Source organism: Aristolochia californica, unplaced genomic scaffold, assembly GCF_029961685.1.
Source record: "Aristolochia californica isolate CCGP_79_NKW_82.1479 unplaced genomic scaffold, dmAriCali1.0.hap1 SCAF_1, whole genome shotgun sequence".
NCBI lineage: Eukaryota > Viridiplantae > Streptophyta > Magnoliopsida > Piperales > Aristolochiaceae > Aristolochia > Aristolochia californica.
Genome location: NW_027181770.1, coordinates 53,217,496 through 53,229,210, shown reverse-complemented (window position 1 = coordinate 53,229,210; position 11,715 = coordinate 53,217,496).

Here is an 11,715-nt window from a genome sequence, read left to right as displayed (position 1 = left end):
TCAACTTCAAACTTGGTATTAGGGGGGTTAGTGCCCCAAATGGATTCTTGAAGATCAAGTTTATGTCCAACATAAAGATCATGTCAGTCATGTACATGAAGATCATCTTCGCATTTAGTGTTAGTGTTGATGCCTTCATGTACAGGAAAACAGTTTCCAGTGAATAGTGACCACTCATTATAAAAACATAACAAACAAGAGAATCCCTAAACCTGTACAGTACAATTATAATTACAACATAATCCTCGAACCCCAAATTAGGTAAAACAATCATTATCACTACAAGAGTAACTTATTTAATGTATAATTAAAATATATTAATATATTTATTAATTGAATTAGATATGTTATTGTGCATTAATATGGTAATTACATGAGGCAATGAAATACGCACATAATTAATTACAAGTAATAAATAAATAACGTTATAAATAACAAAAACGAAAGTAATATGTTTAGCTATTAATTTATTAATAACATATGATATACTATGGCCTAAAAATGAATGTTTTAAGAGGAAAAATTGATTTAATCATAACTTTAATACACTATATATTTGTGCGTAATATTACCACTATTAAATCACTAATATAATAAAATAAATAAATAATAAATATAATGAGTAAATAAATAATTATTTTATTAAAAACGTAATATGCGTAGTATTAATTGATAATATATTTCCAAAAAATTAAAATTAATCAATTGATCAAATACATATTGTAACTATATTTTATTTATCAGACTTAAATATCTAGTTTAATATAGTAATAAAATTTAATAAATATAATATATAAATAAATATACAACTTTATTACTAATGTAATAGAGTTTTATTGTAATAACCAGTTCATGATTAGTATTAAAATCATCAAATTACAAGTTTAGTACATAAGAACAACACATGTTCAAATACAATAAAAGATACAATCATCAGTTATTATTCCACATGCAAGTCGCTATGTCTATCTCGAAATTGTGCGGCTCTTGTGGATTCTAATGCACGCTACCTCCGAAAGCTTGTTACTTAGGTATCCTCTTCCACAAGACCATCGCTATCATCGCTGTCTGTATCGTCTGTTGCACGTAATTGAACCCCATCACCTCCTCCACCGAACTCGTCATCCGAATCATCATCTTCCAAATCAAATATATCATTGTAATCCTCTCTACGTATATAATTGTGCAATATGCAACAAGCAATGACAATTTTTGTCTGCACCTTAAAAGAAAATGGAGGAGTGTCTTTCAACATTTGAAATCGAGCTTTTAAAGCACCAAAAGTTCTCTCAATAGTATTCTGCAAAGACGAGTGTCTTCGATTGAATAATTCTTTTTCATTCTTAGGAATATTATCTCCAAATTCTTGTAAATGATATCGAGTTCCTCGATATGGAGCCAAAAATCCTGGTAGATTTGCATAACCAGCATCGACTAGATAATATTTACCTACAATACCAAATATTTTCTACATTAAATAATTAAAGATAAAATAGATAAAATATTACTACATAAAATATATTATTTACCTTCAGGTACAAATAGTCTATTTCGGCGAGTCAATGCGTCCTTCAGTACACAAAAATCAGTTGCTGATCTCTCCCATCCAGATAGTACATAAGTGAATTGCATGTCGAATGTACATACCGCCATCACATTTTGTGAGAGATAACCCTTTCTGTTCCAGAACCTTGGTTGTTCTTCAAGCGGGATGTTCGCTTTGATATGCGTTCCATCAATAGCCCCAATACAATCCTAATTATATAATTTCAATTAATATTGACTAAATTTGTATAGTAATCTAAATAGAGGGCAAGTGATGTTACCTGAAGTATGGATAAAACATTGAATTGTTTAAAATCCTCGAGTGTGCATTCTGAAGGCTGTTTGATGTAATCATAGTGAAGTTTGAGGATAGCATCCAACACTTTGTTGAAATATTTACTTATGGACCAGTTCGATCTATCAAACATCTCTGCTGTGACACTATAGGCTTGTTGTTGACCAACAGTTAGGAGGAAATAGGCAAGTTATTCTTCCACTGAGATGGTCTTTGTCGCTGATAAAAACCCTCTAGTATTAAGTATTGTTGCCAATTTGTAAAATACAATTTGATTCATCCTATAAACTTTTCAAAATTTAACAGGAGATTTGTCTAAGGCCTTTTGCAAATACAACGGACCATTCATCCCATAAGAACGTGGTACACCTCTGTTGCCAGGGCATAGATAGTATCTTACTATGACGACAATAATACATGCCAATCCAATCATAATTACATCCATATCTTCTTCTGTCATAATATCCATGAGAATCTGCAAATTTAAACTTCTAAATAGTCATAAACAAAAATAATGGCTAATCTTCAATCATAACCTATTCATCCAAACTCAACAATCATATTCACATCCATACTCATCCACCATATTATCCACATAATATATTAAGATAACAAACATATAAAATAGAAACTTTAACCATACTGATAAGTCTAGCAACGTTATAATTCAAACACCGTCTTTAATACATACCAATCTTCTCAAAAAAGATATTGTACTTAAAACACATTACAATTAGTTGTTTGCAAAATAATTAAGCCACTCGACCCGCTCCGCCACTGTCATTTTTACAAACAAGGCCTTCATACTTGGCGTATCTATCCATTTAGAAGCGCCATACTTCAGTGCTTTTGACAGGTCCGGAATTTCCATGAGGGCATTGACCCAAGCTTCTTCGACATCGCGTTCCTTATACTTCATAACACATTTCATAGCTTCAGGGATTTGGCCAACTACATCAATTAATTGTCTACTGTCTTCAGTGGGCAATTCGCTTCTCTTTCTACGACAACGTGAATATGGCCCTTTACTTCCACGAGATTGATCCGATGTCAAATCATTTCCACTATTGAATTGCGATGGAGTTCCCATAACTATGTCAACATTGTCAGGCTCATCCATCGGGATAAGACCGACTAGAAAGCAATTTTCAGTGTTTTGCCCCAAAATAAGAAAAATATAAAAAACAAGAGAGTTAGTACATTGTAACAGTATACTTAATTAAAACATAATACTTAAATCCTAAATTAGGTAAAACAAACATGATTACTACACGAATAAGTAATTAAAATATATTAATATACTAATTAATTAAATTAAATATTATATTATTTAATGATTACAGTTTATTGTACATTAATACAGTAATTGTGTGAGCCAATTAACTGTGCACATGATTAATTATAAAAAAATAACTTTAAAAATAACATAAATGAATATAAAAATTTATGTTATTAATTTATTAATAACTTATGATATACTTTAACATAAAAAAGAACGATTAAACGAGAAAAATTTATCAAATGCTACCTTTAACACACTCTATATTTTTACGTGTTATTGCATCGTCCAGAGGAAAAGCAGCACTAGAGGCAGCTGGGGTGGATGAAATTGCATCGTCCGAAGGAAAAACAAAGGTTGAGAATAGGATTTGTAAATTATATTTTTTTAATAAAAAACGTCGAGGTGGGAAAATAATTTTCCCCCTCAACTTAGGTATCCGGGGGGTGGTGACAATGGCGCTACACAGGTGTGCAGCTGTTGGCTGGGCTATGATGAGGCGAGGGCTAGGTGAGGGAGTCGACGGCGATAGCGACGGGGCAGGGGGAGGGATTAGATGCGGCAGCGGCGATGGCGCTGCACAGGTGTGCGACGTCGGGCGATGGGAGCAAAATGAAGGAAGGGGGGTCTATTTCAACACTGGTGAGGGAGAAGCAAAGAGGTTGTGAGGGAGAAGGGAGATGCAAGAGGGAGAAGGGAGATGAGGTCGAGAGGGAGAAAAAAATTTCAGAGGAAGAAGAGACGATGGAAGGATGAGATCAAAAGAGCAAAAAAATAATTAAAATCGACGAGGGTTTGAAGCGCGGCGCCTGCTTCATCTGGTTGATTCACAAAATACTACGAAAAACAGATTCCCAAAATTAAACCGTGGGGATGATTTTCAGATTCATCTTAGTCATCTACATGACTTGCACTCTGGTGCTCCACTAACTAAGTAGTATGGCTAAAGTTCATCTTCTACATAAATGAATTAATTCAACTTCAACTCATCCTTAGATGTTAGTATAGACGAGTTCAAATGCACTCGAAAACAGATTCTAATGTTAGTGCCCCAAAATGAAAAATACGATATAAACAAGAGAGTGAGTAACTTTTTGTAATATACTTAAATAGAACATATACCTAAACAGATAATTAACCAAAATAAGCATGGTTACTACACTTATAAGTGATTTAATACGTAGTATTAAAATATATTAATAAACTAATTAATGAAAGACTATATTATATTACTTAATGATTACAATTTATTATAAATTAATTTAATAATTATGTGTGACTAGAATAAATTATAAAAAATAAATAAATAAAATAAAAAATAACATAAGCAAATATAATAAATAAATAAATTATTTTTTAATAACATAAGATATATTTTGACATTAAAAATCACTAATTTAATATAGTAATAAAAATAATAAATAAATAAATAAATATATTATTTTATCAATAACATAATATATATTTTTTCCTATTATTACATAATAATATATTGCCACAAAATTTAAAACCATTAGTTTAATTAATTATAGAAATGGGATAATTAAACTAAAACAAATTATCAAATATTTATTTTAACAATATTTTAATCATGACTATTAAATCACTAATTTAATATAGTAATTACAAAAAAATATACTGAATAAATAAAATAATTATTATTTTTATGACTCTAGTTTAATTTTTCCTAAGTTAGGAAAAATTAAACCAACTTCGTCTTCCTCACAGTGCCTCAATGCATCGTCTTCCTCATAGCGCCGATAATGGCGAGAGACAATGGCGGGCCAACAAGCAACGACAACGGAGCTAGCTCTTCGACGATATGCTGAGAGGGAGGTTAAGAGGCTCTGGGACAGAGGATCAACCTCCCGTGCTTTGTGATGGATGCTGAGAGGGAGAAGAGAGGGAGACCGAGAGAGAGAAGATAGAGGGAAAAAAAATTGAGGGAGGAAGGCCGAGAAGGGAAAACAGCTGAGCGGAAGAAAAAAAATTATTGAGAGGAAGCGAAATGAGGGAAAAAATTTCGTTGGGGGAAGGGAGAAACGCGTCATGCGCGTGATTGATGTGGATGATTTGCAAAATAGGTATGAAACACGATTCCCCCATGTTTGCCTAAAAAGATCACCTGACGTGATTCAAATAAAGAGGAGATCATTTTGGACTAACAGCCTAATCGAATGAACAGAGTAATGCGCACGTAATTCATCTCTGCTTCATTTTGGACAAACCCCCCCCACAATGAAGTGGAATGAATTCCTCCCGCATTACCTAATTCATTAAAAAATGGCGTTAGTATAAAAAGACTTGAATTGAAGTGAGATTACACCATTTCATTCGCTCTGGCAAAAACGGGGGAAAATTGTTTCCTACCTATTTTGAAAATAATCAGCTTTCCACGTGCAATCCCCCCCCCCCCCCCCCCAACCCCCCCCCCCCTGCTATTCTCCTCTCCCTCTCCTCGGCCTTCATCTCCCGACGATCTCTGCTCCCTCCACGATCCTTCGACAAAAGTGTTTTTTTTCTCCTCCCTCTTCCCCCACCCCCGTCGGCCTCCCGACTTCTCTTCTCTCTCGGTCTCCCTCTCTTCTTCACCCCCCTGTTTGCCTTCCTCCCTCTCCACTCCCTCTCGACCTTCGTCGCAGAGCACGGGAGGCCGAGCCTCTGTTTCAGAGCCTCACAAACCCCCCCCCCCCCCCCCCCCCCCCCCCCACCTCTTCTAACTTCCTCTCCACTCCCTCTCGACCTTTGTCGTAGAGCACGGGAGGCCAAGCCTTTGTCGTAGAGCCTCTCGACCTCCCTCTTTCTCCCTCTCGGCAAACCATCGGAGAGTCGCCTCCGTCACCGTTGCCCACTGGCCTGCCGCTGAGGAAGACGAAGACAATGTTTAATTTTTCCAAAGTTAGGAAAAATTAAACCATCGTCATAATTGATTTAATTATCTAATTAATTAAACCATTAGTTTTTCATTTTTTAATATATTATTAATTAATAATATGTAAAATATATATTATGTTATTGATAAATTAATTAATTAATTAATTTATTATGTATTTTTTATTAAAATAGTGAGTTTTAATGTTAAACTATATCTTATGTTATTACAAAATAATTTATTTATTTATTATATTCACTTATGTTATTTTCAAATTTTTTATTTATTTTAAATAATTTATTCTAGTCACACATAATTAGTATATTAATTTATAATAAATTTTAATCATTAATTGGTTTAATTATCCAATTTTTATAATTAATTAAACCATTAGGTTTATTTATTATATTCTCTTGTGTTATTTTTAATTTTTATTAATTTTTTATAATTTATTCTAGTCACACGTAATTATTGTTATAATTTATAATAAATTATAATCATTAAGTAATATAATATAGTTTTTCATTAATTATGATATTAATATATTCTAATACTACACGTTTAAATCACTTATAAGTGTAGTAACCATGTTTACTTTTGTTAATTATATGTTTAGGTATATGTTCTATTTAAGTATTTTATAAAAGGATACCCATTCTCTTCTTTATATCATATTTTTTATTTGGGGGCACTAACACTGGAATCTGTTTTCCAGCCACTTGAACTCGTCTACACTAACACCCAAACATGAGTTGAAGTTGAATCAATTCATTTTACTTCAATTCAATTCTTCACTTCAATGAAGTGCACCCCTAAACCCTAAAACAATTTTGAGTATTAGTGCCCAAAATGAAAAATATAGTATAAACAAAGTAACTTTTTTATAATATACTTAAATAAAACATATACCTAAACATATAATTAACCAAAATAAATATGGTTACTACACTAATAAGTAATTTAATGTAATATTAAAATATATTAATATACTAATTAACTAAATAAGATATTTCATTAATAAATGATTGCAATCTATTGTAAATTAATACAATAATTACATGTGACAATTAACTATGCACTAATTGATTATAAAAAATATAAATAAAAAGTAAAAAAATAAATCTAATAAATAAATATTATTTTATTAATAACATAAGATACATTTTAACTAGTATAAATTAATAATATATTTCCACAAAATTAGAATTTATTAGTTTAATTAATTATAAAAATATAATAATTAAAAAAATACTTGATCTAAAGCTTACTTTAACAATATTTTAATTTCCACTCTTAAATCACTATTTTAATGCAGTAATAAAAATTTAATATAATAAATAAATAAATATATTATTTTATTAATAACATAAGATATATTTTTACATAGTATAAATTAATAATATGTTTCCAAAAAATTTTAAATTATTAGTTTAATTAATTATAAAATAAGAATAATTTAACAAAAATTATTGATCAAATGATTACTTTAATAATATTTTAATTATTACTCTTAAATCAATAATTTAATACAATAATAAAAATAAAATATTATTTTATTAATAACATAAGATAGATTTTTACGTAGTATAAATTAATAATATATTTTTATAAAATTTAAAATTATTAGTTTAATTTTTTATAAAAATAGAATAATTAAACAAAAATAATTGATCAAATGCTTACTTTAAGAATATTTTATTTACCACTCTTAAATTACTAATTTAATTTAGTAATAAAATAATGAATATCTTATATATATATATATTATTTTATTAATAACATATATATAAAATATTATAATTAAATAAAATGCTTGATAATAAACTGAATTACTGATAAAAGTCCACAATTCGCAATATAAAAGCAAACATTTAGATAACAATGAGTTTGTGCCTTTACTATTAAAAACATCAAGTTAGTACATGTGAAAGACAACATACATGTTCAAAAGAAGTAAGGTACAACAACTAATAATCATTCCACATGTGACTCGCTAAAGCATTTAGGTATTGTGCGACTCTTATGGATTATAATGCACACTCCCTTCGGATATTTGTTAATTGGTTGTCTTCATCCATAAGACCATCACTATCATCGCTATCTTTAGACCTCATCATCTCCCCCAAGTCCATCACCTGAATTATCCTCTTCCATTTCAAATATATCATTGTAATCCATTGTACATGTATAATTATGTAATATGCAACAAACAATTAAAATTTTTGTCTGGATCTCAAAAGTAAATGGAGGATTATCTTTCAATATTTGAAATCAAGCTTTTAAAGCACCAAAAGTTCGCTCAATAGTATTCTTCAAAGATGAGTACCTTCAACTGAACAATTCTTTATCATTTGTAGGAAGATTATCTCCAAATTCTTGCAAATGATAACGAGTTCCTCGATATGGAGACAAAAATCCTAACGAGTGCCCTCTCTCTCTCTCTCTCTCTCTCTTTCTCTCTCACAAGTAAGGGTGGCTTCGAGCCGAGCCGGTTCGCGAGCCGGCTCGGTTCGGCTCGGTATCGGCTCGGTTCGATTCGTCATTTTTTGAGCTCGAGCCGAGCTCGAACACCGAAATCGGCTCGTTTACCTTAACGAGCCGAGCTCGACCGAAGCTAGGTTCGGTTCATTGGCTCGCGAGCCGGCTCGAAATGAGTCGGATCGGCATGAATCGGTACGGGATCGCGAGCGAGCGGGGGAGCGGGAGCGGGAGCGAGAGCGAGGGGGGGAAAAAGTTTTCCTCCCCCCTCGTCACTGCCGACCCCTCCCATCGGTTGTTGCCGCCGCCTCTACCGCCGTCGTAGCTGTTCTCCGGCCTCTATACTGCCGTCGCAGCTGCTCGCCGGCCGCCTCTGTGTCCGTCCGTTCGATTTCTTCCTCTCCTCGCCGTCGCTTCTATTTCCGTCGCCGCCGCTTCCGTCACCGCCGATTCCATCGCCGCCGACTCCGTCGTGGCCGTCATCTCCCACGATAAATCCTCCCCGGCGCCGTAAGCCCCTTCCCTGGGGGTCGTCTCGGCGGAAAACCAGAACAGGGGAGAAATAATCTCCCCCTTCCTCACGAGAAGATGATCTCGCACGTGCGATTTCGCACGTGCGAGATCATAAAATAAAAAAAAACATTTTCTTAAAAATAAATTTTATAGAAATAATTTTCTATAAACTATTAGTGTCTCATTTTTTTTAAACACTTTTATAATTAAATTTTTTTATTAAAAATCAAATAATTTTCAAAGTAAGATTTTTTGTACCAAGATGGGGTAGAAAACTGTATAGAAAATTTTTGAATAAGTATTTAACAGTTGATGCTGTAATACTTTTAGCATGAAATAATTTTCATTGTAATTTTGTGTTTGATATTTTATTTAATTAAAAATTTATCGATAAGTATAATAATATATTAGATTGATTATTAATTTTTATTTATTTCCCTAGAAGAGACAATAAAAGGTCCATTTAACTTTCCTAAGAAAATTTTAAAATATTTCCTATAATTTTCTAATAAGTCACTAATAGTAATAAGATTTTATTTAATGTTTTTTTTGGGAATATGTATCATAGGAAAAATATTTTTAGTTTTTCCTATAATATAAATTTTTATCTAGGGGCACTAAGGAGGCCATAATAAATTATGGCCAAATTCAAAAATTACAAAACAAGCTAGACAACAATTGGAGTAAAAAATATTAATATTGGTGCATTTTAATCCATTATTGAAATTCAATCCTGAACCTCCCCTATCATTATATTTTTTTAAAATGTATGCATAATTTTATATATAATTTATTCAAAGCCACCCCTACGTGCGAGATCATAAACAAGGAAAAAAAAAATCTTTGTCTTTTCCTCGTGGCTCTTAAATAAATTAAAAAGATATTTTAGTAGAAATACATTTCCAGAGACTAGTTTTTTCAATAAATATTGAAAAAAAATTTTTAATAGAAATATAGGGACCATTAGTGCCTCGAATTTTTTCAAAATATTTTTCTAATTATAAATTCTTTTTAAAAAATCCTATAATTTTTCAAGTAAGATTTTCTTGCCAAGATGGTTTAGAAAACCATATAGAAAAATTTTGAATAAGTATTTGACAGTTGATGATATAATACTTTGAGCATGAGGCAATTTTCACAGTAATTTTGTGTTTGACATTTTATGTGATTAAAAATTTATCGATAAGTATAATAATATATTAGATTAATTATTAATTTTGTTTTATTTCCTTAGAAAAGGCAATAAGAGGTCCATTTAATTTTCCTAAGAAAAGTTTAAAATATTTCTTGTAATTTTCTAGTAAGTATGTAATAGTAATATGATTTTATTTAAAGAATTTATAGTTTTTATTTGGGTGATTGTAAATTGATAGTGATATTTTATTTAATTTTGTTGTGTTTGATTATTGTATGGAGTTTATTTATAATGTTATGCAGTGTATGTAGTGTTTAGATTATTTTATGGAGTGTATAAACAATTTCATGAAGTGTTTATAGAATGTATAAACAATTTTATGGAGTGTTTATGGAGTGTTTATGCAGGTATTATGTATATTGATTATGCCCAATTTTAAGTAAAGGTCATGCCGAATTTTATACAAGTATTATATATATAGATTATGCTCAATTTTAAGTAGAAGTTATGCCCAATCTTATACACATATTATATATATAAGTTATGCCCAATTTTATATAAAATGTATGCATAATTTTATATACATTTTATTCGATATATATTTTTTGAAAAGTTTAAAATGTATGTTGAGGCTCGAGCTCGGCTCGAAGCTCGGCTCGAACTCGTTGGGCTCGAGCTCGATAACAATTTTAGGCTCGAGACGAGGCTCGGCTCGAAGCTCGGCTCGAAATATTTAAATCAAGCTCGACTCGAACATAGGCAGGTTCGGGCTCGACTCGGCTCGATGCCACCCCTACTCACAAGCACACACTTCTCCTTTCCCTCTTCTTTCTTCTCAATCTCACTTTTTCTCTTAGTATTCTCTTCTCAAAAAGAGTAATAGGATGTTATGGGGTTAATGTAGAAAGTCATGGGTTTGATACTGACTTTAAAAAATTTCAGAGAAGGTAGAGTCCAAAGTATAGGAATAAAAGGAAAATTCGGACAAAAGGGAGAGTTTCTTACCGAAGTCTTGATGGATCTTAGCTTCAAATAATACGATTCAAGAAAGAGCTCTCCAAATATTTTAATTTACTGGAAAAAGGTTGAATGAAACACGCACAATGCCGAATCTAAGGAGCGAGAGAGGTGGTGAGTTAAAACATTAATACAAAACACTTACAAAGAAAAACACAACAAATGATAGCTAAAAACATAAAAATCAAGAGGCTGAGAGGTGAGAGTCATTACCTTTGAGAAATGAGTAGAAGGAGCTCCTAAAACAGCATCAGGAGGAAGCATTCGTCCGATCGAAGAAAAATAGTGGAATACTGAAGATAAAAATGAAAAAAAAATCAAGTGTTAGGTTAGCAATGAAAAAAAAATAGAAGATTAAGATAAAACAACTTACCTATTTCCGTCGGACTGCCACTTTCGTCGGTGAGGAAGAACTTCAGATGAAGAAATCGAAGAGGAAGAAGATAAGAGATAAAGAAATCTCAGATGAAGATATCGAAGAGGAAGAAGATAAGAGATAAAGAAATCTCAGATGAAGATATTGAAGACAACTGAGACAAAGAGTGACAAATCAAAGAGGGAGAATGTGAGATAAGAAGACC